This window comes from Nanorana parkeri, unplaced genomic scaffold, assembly GCF_000935625.1.
Source record: "Nanorana parkeri isolate BGI_ZX_2015 unplaced genomic scaffold, ASM93562v1 scaffold74, whole genome shotgun sequence".
NCBI lineage: Eukaryota > Metazoa > Chordata > Amphibia > Anura > Dicroglossidae > Nanorana > Nanorana parkeri.
Window position 1 is genome coordinate 2,077,963 of NW_017306342.1, and position 12,953 is coordinate 2,090,915.

The following is a 12,953-nucleotide window of genomic DNA, read 5'->3' on the forward strand; positions in this document are numbered from 1 at the left end:
TCTGGAAAAAAATAGGACTGTGTGTCACAGATCCATATTCTTTACACAAGACTCATAATGAAGGACCATCACATGCTGAAAAAATATCTGATTCATGCATTCTCCTCTATGATAGCATAATAAGCCTCAGATGGTTTCTTTATTTGGATGAGTATGGAACACATTTTCTTGTTTTGTTCCTTGTTTGGTAGTATTCTTTCATTTATTTGAGCCCACAATAGTTCCTTAGTCTGGTCCTTTGGATTTCTTGGATTTTCAACCTAAAGCGGACCTTGCAGCACGATGCAGGGTCAGCATTTAATATCTGGACCTCCTTCCCCTTAAAAAATCACCTAATATAAGTAGTTCCAAAATGTACCTGTAAAGAAAAAAGTTAGATAAGCTATACTTATTTATTCCTTACCCCTCGCCTTCCGCATTGCTGGACATGAGTGTGACGTCACCATCTTACCAGGAAGATTCCTGGGGAATGCAAGGAAGGCCAAATCTCAAAAGAATATACTTCAGTACATTGCAGTAGCAATGTCTCACTAGATTTTGGCTGCACTTTATTCCCAACGATTTAGCAAGAAGGAATGTGAGATCATCCCCGTCTAGGTTTCACAGGTAGAAGATGGAGGAAAGGTAAATATAAATATAACATTATGTATCTACTATCCTTAGGTGTTTTGTATAGAGTAGGTAATGGTTAGCCACTTGTCAGTCCTTCTGGCTGTGTCCCACTGGCTGTGTCCCATTGGGAGGAATTCCCATTACTTCCTATCCCAGGAGCACAACAGAAAGTGAGAGGAAATCCCCTTTTATAGAGGAATATGTGTATCCATTGGAAGAAGTGTCTGGAAGATTTCCCCTCTATTCCTGTTCTGGTGATAACTGTAACTTTTTGAGTTCCCTATCGCTGTCTTCTGTTCCAGAGACAATGGTCACCATTGATGAGAAAGACAAACCTGGCAAGTGTTCTAACCCTTCCTTACTTTGATACACTTGATTACAAATTATTCACTTTTCTAGCACAAACATATTCAGTAAGATACATCCATATGGACAGGAAGGGGCCTCATGGGGACTTAAAAACACCCTTCAGACATATGATATACTATCCAAGTTTAATTGGGCATTTACCTTTTTGTATTGGACCCAGGTTTATTAGTAATCAAAACATGTTAACAAAAACTTTTTACAGTTGCTGTTATTTTCACCATGATACATCAGCGCCAGAGGTGTCTGCAGCAAGTTTTTACCGCTTTATGATGCCACCTGAGGTTACTGTTCATGTTTTGGAACAAATACTCGAGAGAGGTCAGATTGTTAGGGTAAAACACCCTCCAAACCACTTCTAGTGTCTATGGCAACTGTAGACATGTAGCAGATATTTTGGCAAATGTTCGAATGCCCACATTGTCATTCTGGGCCCTAACAGAGGAGATCATTAAAGATTACAATGTAACAAAAGTACTACTTTTGGTACTAAGTACCAAAAAAATTTTGTATGTAGGTGTAGTACATCATGCTTTATGTGTTTGTCCTGGTGACCGTGATCACTAAAAGTGAAAGTGAAAGAAAATCCCAAATTTTGTGTTGACATCAGAACAGGAATAGATGGGAAATCTTTCAATTGGGACCCTAATTCTGCTGACCCCCAGGGATTTTCCTCTCTTTGGAGGGATTTCCTCTAACTTTCTGTTGAGGACATTGGGCAGAAAGGGAAGGAAAATCTTCCCAATGAGAAACAGGTGGCCAAAAAAAGCATCTATCCAAAACTAAAAAATAGAGTTTTGGCTCAAGTTCTACTTTAATCACCCATGCAATCTGGATGTAAGCTACATCACTGAGTTTGTCCATTGACTCAGATGCATATGGCTTTTTGTGTTTGAGATCTTGCATATAGTTGCACAGGACCTAGGCCTATTCACAACTCATTTTAGCCTGTTGAGGCGTGTTGTGTTGAAGCGCAATAGACAGTCCTCTCAAAATGATCTGACTGCACACTGTGAGATGTGGTGCGCTGCAGTACAGGTGCATTATGGCTGTGCATTGGGGTGCCATTTAACATGACACATGTACTGCAAGTTACTGCAACAAGCTGGTATGGTGTTCTGCAGTTCACAGAGGTGCACATGGCAGGACAGTAAACATTGCTTGAGATAACACTGCAGAGTGCCTAGGAAAGGGAACAAATAAGAGAACTTCATGGTAAGGGTTTATACACACTTTAATCTGGAACTACGTGACTCACTTGTCTGAGAACAGAGGACTATTTGGAGCACCGCGACACTAGACACAGGGGCAAAGCCTGTGGACAGGCTGCAGTACAGGGTGCAAAAAGACACTAGGGAAGGAGTATAAAAAATAGAGTTAAGGGACACAAAGGACAACAAAGCGAGACAGCGTAACAAGGCTATCCTGGAGTTTTCAGAGGAGTGAGGCTGCAGGACAAGCAGCCACACAGGAGGAAGACAGACAATCAGGTCAATCAAGTGCAGGTACAAGAGCTCAATGAGAGATAACCAAACACCACCAGGACAAGCAGAATCTCACAGGGAGCACAAGGAATCACAGCTCACACTGGGAAAGTGTATAGCAGGGAAGAAGCACACAAGGGATGGTGCGAGTACAGGGCTAGGATACAGAGTGTACACGCAGGAAAAAGACAGACACGGAGAGACTAAGCGGAGGGGCTACATGACTGGGGGGAGGAATAGTCCCGGGAGAAAGGGTTAAAAAAGAAAATGGGAATAGCTGCTCTTACCTGATTGGACGTGGGAGTCAGGTGTCCGGGAGGAGCCGCATGGGAAGGGACTGCGAGGGCTGAGGGACGTCCTCTTTCTGGAAATCGACGAAGGAAGCAGGTTGTTCTTTTTTTTTTTCCCTGTTGGAAAAGACATAGCCTTATTAACATGAGTGACCTGGAGTCCCTATTGGCGCAGGTCAGGGCAGCTGCTGAGCTAAAGGGCCCCCAGTGGCTCCAGGAGCAGCTTGCTGATGCTTTAGGGGGTCCAGGGGAGGTCCCATCCAGCCCCCCTGTCCCAAAACGTGCTAGGAGGTCTAGGCCTCCTGAGCGCTACATAACACAAAACTACAGGCACTCTAGGTGATATGGACAGGGGAAAGTACAGGAAGACTCATATAGAAATACACTGAAAGCTGTGCAGATGGAGACGTGCATAGCACAGCCACAGATGCATTGGGCACCGTGCACAAAGGATAGCACTGGAGAATGTGCATTGCACTAGAAGACACAGAGAAGGGGATGTGAACATACAAGCAAGGTAGGAGACCAGCACTCAGAAACAAACAGGAACCACAACAAATGGGAACACAAGAAACAAGCAAAGGGCAAATAGCCAACAGGGAGATCACAAGCAAAGAGGGGATAGCCAACAGGGAGATCACAGTAACATTAGAATCAGCACAAAGAAGAAATCCAAAAAGGTAAACAAGCACAGGAGATAACAGGAACCACAAGGGGTCCAACAGAAGAAATGAGACTTGTTGCTCGGGGCAGGGCAACAAGTGAGATAGTGGTAAATAGGGGAGGAGGTGTGCCGATTGGCTGCAGCCCTGTGGAACACCATAGGCTGACAGCCAAGCACCAGGGACCAAAGGGAAAATACGGCATGGAGTGCCGGACATTGTGATAGTATGGAATTACCAAAACTTTTGCAGGTAAAATAGTAAACATATGTATAAGAACCGTGTTTTTATGTTTAACTGGCTGGCAGCGTGTGCTCTTGTTTGCCAAATCAGTTCCAGAATCTGCAGCTTCGGGTGCATTGCTATGAAAATTTTTTTGTTGAAAATCTCTATAAGCAAGCATTTGAGAACCCTTTGTGCGTGCATCAAACCGATTCTGTTCTCGGTCGGGGAAAAAGTTGTGACCATTTCAAGTGCTCAGTGAGCCATGAAGATTGATAGGTGTTCAGCAAGCTTTGCCCATCCAGCACCAAAAATTAGTTATGAAGTCATGTATTCTGACTGCTATAAGTTGTACGTGAGAAAAAAAACAATGTTAATGCCATAGGAGATAGGCACACTTATCCTGAGGGCAGAAGAGGCATTTTGTAGCAGAGATTATTCAATGCCACACATTGCTATTGCCAGCCATTTCTGTAAACTGATGTAATCACTGGAACCTCTAGCGATTTGTCACTGGAAAAGTTAACAAACTATTGTGCCATGTTTACTTTCCTGGTGTAATTTCCTCTTGGTGTTATTCTTCCTTCATTCACATTAGAGGTTTAGCTTTTTTGCTTCATTATAATTTTAGCTGTTTTGAATGTCAATCAAATCATGCAGCAAACTAGCAATTGTATGTACTAGGTACATACTTTGACAAATGCAAAAAGAAGAAAGGGACATTTCAGACATCTATATTGTGATTAGGGATGAGGCCGGGCTTGGTGCGAACACAGTTCGCCTGAGTTTGCCTAAACTGGCTCAAAACTGTGACTGCCTGAAGAATTATCACTTTGACCCCTCGAGCTCAGACTGCTGTTGAAGATCAGCAGCGTGCGCGGCTTCGGCCTGTTCGGGGGCCGTGGCTTATGCGGCGGCGGCGGCCTGTGCGGTGGGCACGTCGGGAGCAGCGTGTGACGTGTGACATGCGACATGCCGCGTGCAGAGCCCCGAACAGGCTAAGCAATCGATAGCCGACGAATCGACGATCGAAAACGTTGCCAACGTTTTCAATCGTCGATTTTAATCGACTTAATCGATTAACTGTTGCAGCTCTAGACTGACACACTTTTGACACTTTTGCTGTGTGATTCTTCCACGTCAGTAATATACTTTCTTACAAAGTGCACCCACACATATTATATATTGTTTTTTAGAGGACAGATAGGGCTACATATTTATATCACATATGTGTGTCTAACGCCTCACTTAGGACAAATTAAAATATAAAAAAATGAGGAAAAAACGTTAAACAAAACACTTTTTTCACAGTTTTGATTTGTAGTATTTTTTAACAAAACCAGCACAGCTAAAAAAAAACAAAACGCAATAAATACATTCATTTATTTGTCCTTTATTTTTATTTTTTTTACACTTTTTTTTCTTTACACTTTTCACTACAGTAATACCTTGGTTTACGAGCATAATTCGTTCCGGAAGCATGCTTGTAATCCAAAGCGCTTGTATATCAAAATAATTTAAATTCAGATGATTTGTTCCACAACCTAAAAACAAAATGTTGTCTTATTGCAAGACATCGCTTGTATATCAAGGCAAAATTTTTCAGAAATGTTTGCTTGTCTTGCAAAACACTCTCAAACCAAGTTACTTGTAAACCAAGGTATTACTGTATTTTTATTTTTTTTACACTTTTTTCACTATTTTTTAACATTTTTTAAAATGTTTATTTTATTTATTTAATTATATCAAGCAGTCATTGTGAATTAATCTCACTATTACTGCTTGATAAATTAATACATTTTTGGTTATTATTAGCCTGTTTCAAACTTCAGAACAGCCAATAATAAGTTAGTGACACTGATCCTGCAGCAGTTCAGGATTCAGCTGTCACTAAAGGTTTTCTTGAACGTTCCAACAACATTCTTCTTTCAGGAATAGATACATTATGTATCTATTCCTGAAAGTGAAAAAAAAAGCCAGTATACGAGAGATATCTCTAGATCTATACGAGCTGTCAGAATGCCAGCAAAAATGTTTGCCCGCTCTGCTTTGACTCTCAGACACCCGATATTAAGGTATCAGGTGTCTGAAAAAGGTTAACCCTTTCATTAATAAATGCCTCTATACTGAGGCATCCATTAATGAATGGTAACCGCTGATTCTCAGCGGTTACCAGCCCTCTAATGCAGCAAATAACTCGTCACGTACAGTGTACGTGACGAGTCATTTGGTCCCTTTGTGGCGGGACGTACAGTGTACGTCTCCCGTCACGAAGGGGTTAAGGCTAAAAATTCTATCGTTATCTAAAAAAAGACATGTCTCTTATGGTAAACTTCATCCAGCATCTCATCTGTGATAGTTCTATGTGGGAACTGTGTATATAGTCAGTACAAGACGACTCACCTGCCTATCCCTTTACTTTGATTGGTTTCAAGTTTTTTTTTTAAGTTCTAAAGTTATTTAAAGGTTTTAAGTCCTTTTCGTAGTCTTTAATAGTGATGCACCGATACAATTTTTTCAAGACCGAGTATGAGTGCCGATACTTTTCCTCAAGTACTTGCCGATACCAATCACCGATACCTTTTTTTTATTTTTTAGTGTCATTTGACAGTATTTATAAAACAATACAGATTGATGATTTTAGGACAGTGGTGGAGCGCCAGGGCCTGAACGCATCTACTATACCAGGAACTACAAATCCCAGCAATACATCATATAGCAATGCACAATACCACCAGCTGTAGAGGAATAAAAATGCCAGCAATACATTATATAGCAATGCAGAATATGAAGCTACATACTCTGTGTTGTTCGCCAGGGCTGTGGGCAGGGCCTCACCAGGGCTGCATGCAGGGTCTCACCAGAACTGCATGCAGAGTCTTACCAGGACTGCATGCAGGGTCTCACCAAAACTGCATGCAGGGTCTCACCAGAACTGAAACAACAAGGGGAGTAAGGAGTTACGCTATAAACAGATTATAATATGTGATCTATATCAGTCTCCAGGGTTTCCGTAAACAAATTCAAAAAAGAAGGTTCCCCAAACAAAGAAATCCCTATATTGGAGCTGATCAGGTAAACAGGTGACACAAAATGGTAATGATGTATAAAAAATATATATTTAATGTTTGGGGAACCTTCTTTTTTGAATTTGTCTCACCAGAACTGCATGCAGGGTCTCACCAGGGATGCATGCAGGGTCTCACCAGGGCTGCGTGGGAGGGTGACGGGAAGGAGGAGGAGATGTGTGGCTGGACTGATGCTGTAAACAGCCGCCACAAGGTCCCCACAAGGGTGCCACGCAGATCCCCAGCAAGCGCAGGACCTTGTGGCAGCTGCTTGTGTTTAAAAATCTAAAGTGCTGGTATCGGGGCGTTTTCACAAGTACTTGTGGAAATGCCCTGTATTGGCACCAATACCGATACTGGTATCGGTGCATCCCTAGTCTTCAGTAACAAATGAGCTTTGGGTTCAGGTCAACCATGAGTTTGACCTGAACCCAGTCTATTCCATGAACAGGCAAACAAAATGGCCAGAATTGCATGCCCAAACCCTGGCTGATGCAGCCAGAAGTCATCCATTTAGCAGCAGTATCACTGCCACCTCTAAATGGCAGCTTCCCAACGCTTGTTTCACATTGTAAACAAGCTGGTGGGTATCCTGGGTATGGTAAAGACCATATTTTGTCAATTATGTCACCCAAGGACCCCAACTGTATTGTTGAGATTCAGCAGCCGGCAAGGGACAATCCATGGGAGTAGCAATGGGCTGCATCATTGTCAGGTCATCCTGTCAGCTGGTCATAAGGGTCTGGATTTGGAGGAGGTATTTTAAGGTATGGATTTTTGAGGTGAGGACTCCACACAGATGTTTACAAACAGAACAAAGCTGCCTGGAAATTGTCATTTAATGGCAGTAGTACATTGTACGGGTTTGTAACTTCACCTGCAGGTTTTAAGGCATCCCCTTAGCATGTTCTTTAAAGGATTTGGGTATTTTTAATGTTGCCCTTTAAGCCACTTAAAAGGACTGCTCACCACTGAAGAGTAGTTTATAAAAATGTTGCATTCATACATCTCCCCCATGGCAGTGTCCAGCTACTGATGACCTATTTTTACCAAAAGCTTGCAAACTGGCCATGAAAAAGGCCAGAATCAAATTTGGCTCCCATAATGTACTTTGTGTACTTTATTTGGGGTTTGCATATTTCCTGCTGCACTCGGTTAACGTCCAGCAAACCGAACTTTGCTTGTTTTGCTAATCCCTAGTCTTTATTAGTATTGTAGTTCTAAAGTATTCCTATAGCTTCTCTGCCTTGGTTTGAGACCTCACACAAACTGACCACACAGACTGAAAAGACAGATATAGACTGGAAGAATTTGGTGTAGAAGCTTGAACTGGAAGAACAAATGAACAGAAGCATCAAACAGTTGCGTTGATTTTAAATGGGTTTCCATTCTAAACAAACCCTTTGCTTGATCATTGGTCAACTCTATTTTTGTTTCAAATTTAATTTCACCTAGTTAATCAAACATATTGGCTTAATGTAGAGGGTTAGTCCACCCAAAACCATCTTACGACGGAGGAAAAAACTGCAATTACCGTACCCTATGTCAGTCTATGGGGAATCAGATGTAAATGGACATGTGTCCATCTACAGTACATCAGATTGACCCCGATCCAGCACAATCCGGTCTGGCGAAATGGAACACTGTTCTGTTCATATTATTAGACCCGGCCAGAGGCGGTGGTAACCCGTGTGTAAATGGATGCTGATCCGTTTACACACGGCTACCCATAGACTTGCATTGGGCATCCGATCAGGTCCGCCTGAACAACTGACAGACAGACCTGATCAAATCTGCCGTATGAAAGGGGCATTAAACTTGAAGGTATTGACATGGCATCACTAATCTAAATAATCCCAATAATAGTTTTTTTTTGTAATTTAACTATACCAGCCTAGGTTCAGCTGTACAGAGATTTCAGGGATAAGACTGATATCAAAACAAGTTTGTGTACTTATACAACCTGGTAATAAAATACTTCTTTTAGTTTTCAATTAATACATAACTACATTTGTTGTGTTTGTATACAGTATCTGCCTGGACTTTAACACCAGACACAGTATACATTTCCTTTTAAATATTATAAATACAAATATCACTTTTATAGAAGCTGCAAAGTACAAGCTAGAATGAGATAGAACAGGTTAGACTACACTGATTGCATGACCAACGTACATCGTAAAACGTTTGTGATGTAATTTAGCTGATTTTAAAGGTTAGTTCTTTTCACAAAGCAGTTGTGACTGTATTGGATGTATTCCCTATCCATTCTGAAAATTACATCATAGATTTGAAGGTAAGAATATTTTATTATAGATAGCAACAACAATCCCTAGTTTATAGTGGCAACCTCTCTAAACTTCTCTGATGTTCTTGTACCAGCCTTACAAAGTTGCAGTGCCACTAGTCTAAATTTAGTGGGCAGCGAGGCTGTAGTCAGGCCGAGCCCTGATTGTTATTATTTTCTACGTTTGTTGGGTTTCCCCTAAACCTAGGATATTGTTTGCTTCTGCCTGTTGTTGAGGAGTGTTCATCAGCAGATAGAGCAAGAAGAAACAATGGGGTCTATTCACGAAGCTGCCAAAGGATCTAGCCGTAGCTTCGGCCGATCCTTCGGCTAGCTTCGGCTCCAGGACCCCTTCGGTTCAGTAGAATTCACTATAGCCATACAGCTCCCGAACATGGCCGAGCAGCTCAGTCGAGCCGAACGCATATGCATCGGCTCGGCAGATGTTATGAAATTTTAATTTTTTTAACCTAGTTAATCATTAAGAGAGTTATTGCCAGTTATGTGGGCTGGTGAAAGAGATACATATTCAGGAAGCACTTCTAGAAGGGTCCTTCCTTCCCTGGCTTGGTCTGGGGATTATGCTATTGTAAGAGATTCTGCCATAGCCTCCCAGGCCTTCTGCCTGAGGAGGGTGAGAAGAGTACCTGTGAGGATACAAGCTTCATAAAAAGAAATGAGGTCTGCAGAGGCGCACTTGATAGAAGAGAATGTTTGAAAAAGATTGTGCATCAAGTGCCAATCTTTATTTGACATACAACAAACATATTTCACAATCTATTCGTTTTGTGGTTCTACATTGGTCTCTTCCTCAGGAAGGTGTGTAGGAAAACTTTAAGGCTGCAGAGTGATGGTCTCCTTTGGGTCTTTTTATACTACAGAAGCCATATGCCTCTTAGGCCAACTGCCTGGGCAGGCCCCATCAGCTTCAGCAGCCAATCCCAGGGAATGAGGCCTATGTTAGGGCCTGAAAGATAGGAAGGTGACTAAAAAAAGGGGAGAACCTTTAAAAAGCTTGCTCAGTCAATTGCTAGTCTCGGCTTAAAGGCACACATTGAAAAATCGCTGGTCTCAGCTTAAAGGCACTGGGGGAAATTTATAATAGCAATTGAGAGTGTTTGAACTTGCACGGAATATATTTGCACCAGATTGATGTTGCTAGTGTAATGTTGTTGATAAATGAGGTTTAATAGACTCCAGGAAAGAAGACTCGCAACTCCAGGCAAAAAGCTTAACTGTCGCATCTTGAAGAAGTGGTCATGGGGACTTCTTAAGTTGTGATTGTTTTGTTAGGTGATGCTCCAGTTTCAGACAGCCCAGAACAAGTGCAGATGAAAACACGTGCAAAAAAGGTGCAAAAAACATGCAGTTGAAAAAGGAGTGCAAGCTCTGAAGAAAACAGGTGCAAAACACGTGCAGTTGGAAAAGTAGTGTAAGCTCAGGTGAAAACAGGGGCACATGTTGAAAGACAGATTTGCACATTTAAAAAAAATGATCTAAGAGGCTAAAACTGTCGCAAGTGCTTTGATAAATTCCCCCCACTGTGTTGTTTGGGTATCCTGTAAACCCTCTCCCTCTTTCTTGTGGACACTGATCCAATAAAACCTACAAGCAAAGATTGACAGAGTAGATGTCCACCATTTGGTTGCTGCTGGTGGGCTGGTGAGTGAGTTGGGGCAGCAGTAAGACAGTTCCCCAGCAGAAAGGCTAGGAGAGCTTGTTAAACTTAGCAGCTCTTTAGGGGGTCACTGCCACATTCTATTTCCTCCCTAATGTATCAGAATAATAAATACATGTACACTGAAAAATATAATAATGTATTTTATTGTTTGTTTTTTTGCACATTTAAAAAACAGACATCTTTGTAACCATTGTCTCAGTAGCTTGGATTCAAATAGGAGCTAGCTGTAATTAAATTATATCCAAAGCCAAACCTTTCTGCTTTCATTTTGTAAAGGTTAGTAAGTGGTTAAAACCCCTGTCAGTTTTTATTGCTGTTTGTGTCTCCGCTCCGCAGATATAATTTTTTTTGCAGATAGAATTTTACACTTGTCGCTCAAGTGACCTCTTCTAATGGGGACAAATCTTCTAATGGGGACAATTGTTCCAGTGAAAACTGGCTAAGAGGGTATATTCCTTCATTTTGTAGAAATGTCCTCTTACCTCCTGTTGTATTTCCTGTATAGGGTAGATTTCCCTTCACTTCCTGTCCAGGGGATACAACATGGACAATGAAAACATTAGTCCTTTGATTACAACCCCTCCTTAAGTGCAGCCCAACCCAGCTATATTTACTGTGCAACCCAGCTTGAACCTGCACACCCTTTCATCCCATAAATGTCCTATGGGTGAGCTGTACTTAAAGGGGCCACTGTAGACATTAATCATTTCACTGCATTAGGCCCTAATACATACTGGTTGCTAAACCCTGGTGAAACTATTGCCATAGAAGCCCATGTGGTTACTGTGGGGCCTGGGATGGGAGTGTCATCTTTACCTGCCCATCTGCTTAGTGCCAGTGTCCCAAGAAATTTCATGGCAGATTGATCTTCAGCCCAACAGTAGAATTTTTCTTCAAACAATTATGTCATTTGTCATTCTTCCCGTTGACCACCAAAGTAAGATGGGGAATTCCTCCTACTAAATACCAATGTAAGAGGCTGCATTCCACCCAGTGATCACTATTTTAAAAAGTGGGATTTTCCCTCACCCTAACCATGGCTAATGTAAGGTCGTATATGTACTTTTATTGACCACAAATGTAAGGGGACATTTTTATTCCCAGCAACCACCAATGTAATAGGGCATTTGTAATGACCACCAAATTGATGGTGCATTGACACTAACCACCAATAAAATATAGCATTTACCACCCATTTAACACATAACAGGCATATTTACACTGATAACTAATGCAAAATAGGCATTATTAATGACCACTTATTTAACATACACATTGACACTGATCACTAATGTAATAGAAGCATTTACACTTCCTACCAATATAACACGGACATACTGTGTATGCTGACCTTTAATGTAACACACGCAATGGCAATGACCACCCATGTAACGTGGGCATTTCTTCTACCATTATCCACAAAATGTAAGGGGTCGGTTCTCCACTGACCCATATAGTGGGGTCATTTGCATTGACTACCAATTTAATGGGGGCAATTAATTTGACCACCAAAGTAACAAAGGCATGGACACTAACCAACAAAGTAACATTGACATTCACACTGAGTTGCTCTGGGGCCCTGTGATTTCTAGTTATACTTCTGTTGCAAAAGGTTTCTCCACTGTGCACATCAACAGTGAACCTTGCAATCAGGTAACACCAAATGCAGTTCCTTTTGGAAATAAAGGTTGATAACTTTTGTAGTATCTATGCTAATGTGGTTGCTATAATATATTCAGGCCACTACAGCTGACTTCTGAGCAGATAAATAAGACAAAATCCTTCAATTCAAAATATTTAAGAGCCTCCTAGCAATGAAGCATTAGTGTTTCATTTAGCTGAATGTTTTGCAGTATAACTGGTCTTGTGACACATTTTTACTCAATCTCGGCACACATGTAGAGCGGCTTTGACGTGCATCTATTAGAGAAAAGGGCAAGTTTGAAAAACAACAATAGTCGTTTTTTCATATTTGGACATGATGCAAGTGTCAAAGACGCAAGACTTGTGCCTATGTATGTAGATTCTACCTGGAGGAACAGGTTACACCACTCATTACGCACAACATGTTGGCCTTAGTTCAGGATAACCATTTACTGTGTAACTACACATGTCACTGTTATGGTACTGGTGACTTAAGTTGTTTAGTGTTCTTGTCCTTCTGGGCTATTTCCTGGTTGGTTCACAGTGGTGTGTTTAATTGGCTAAATAAATGGACAAATAAATGATGATAAAGCTTCTGAATCCAAATTATGCAATGACACATAGTAACATATAACAG

General features: G+C 41.4%; 1 long non-coding RNA gene across 1 annotated transcript in view; it reads left to right on the forward strand.

The window, feature by feature from the left end:
• The first annotated feature begins 769 nt into the window (after positions 1 to 769).
• Positions 770 to 12,953, forward strand: part of LOC108804814 — a 21,532-nt gene continuing 9,348 nt past the window's right edge. Inside the window, exons 1-2 of the long non-coding RNA XR_001942377.1 lie at positions 770 to 782; positions 6,871 to 6,881. This is a non-coding gene — a long non-coding RNA (uncharacterized LOC108804814). The remainder of the gene's footprint in view (positions 783 to 6,870; positions 6,882 to 12,953) is intronic.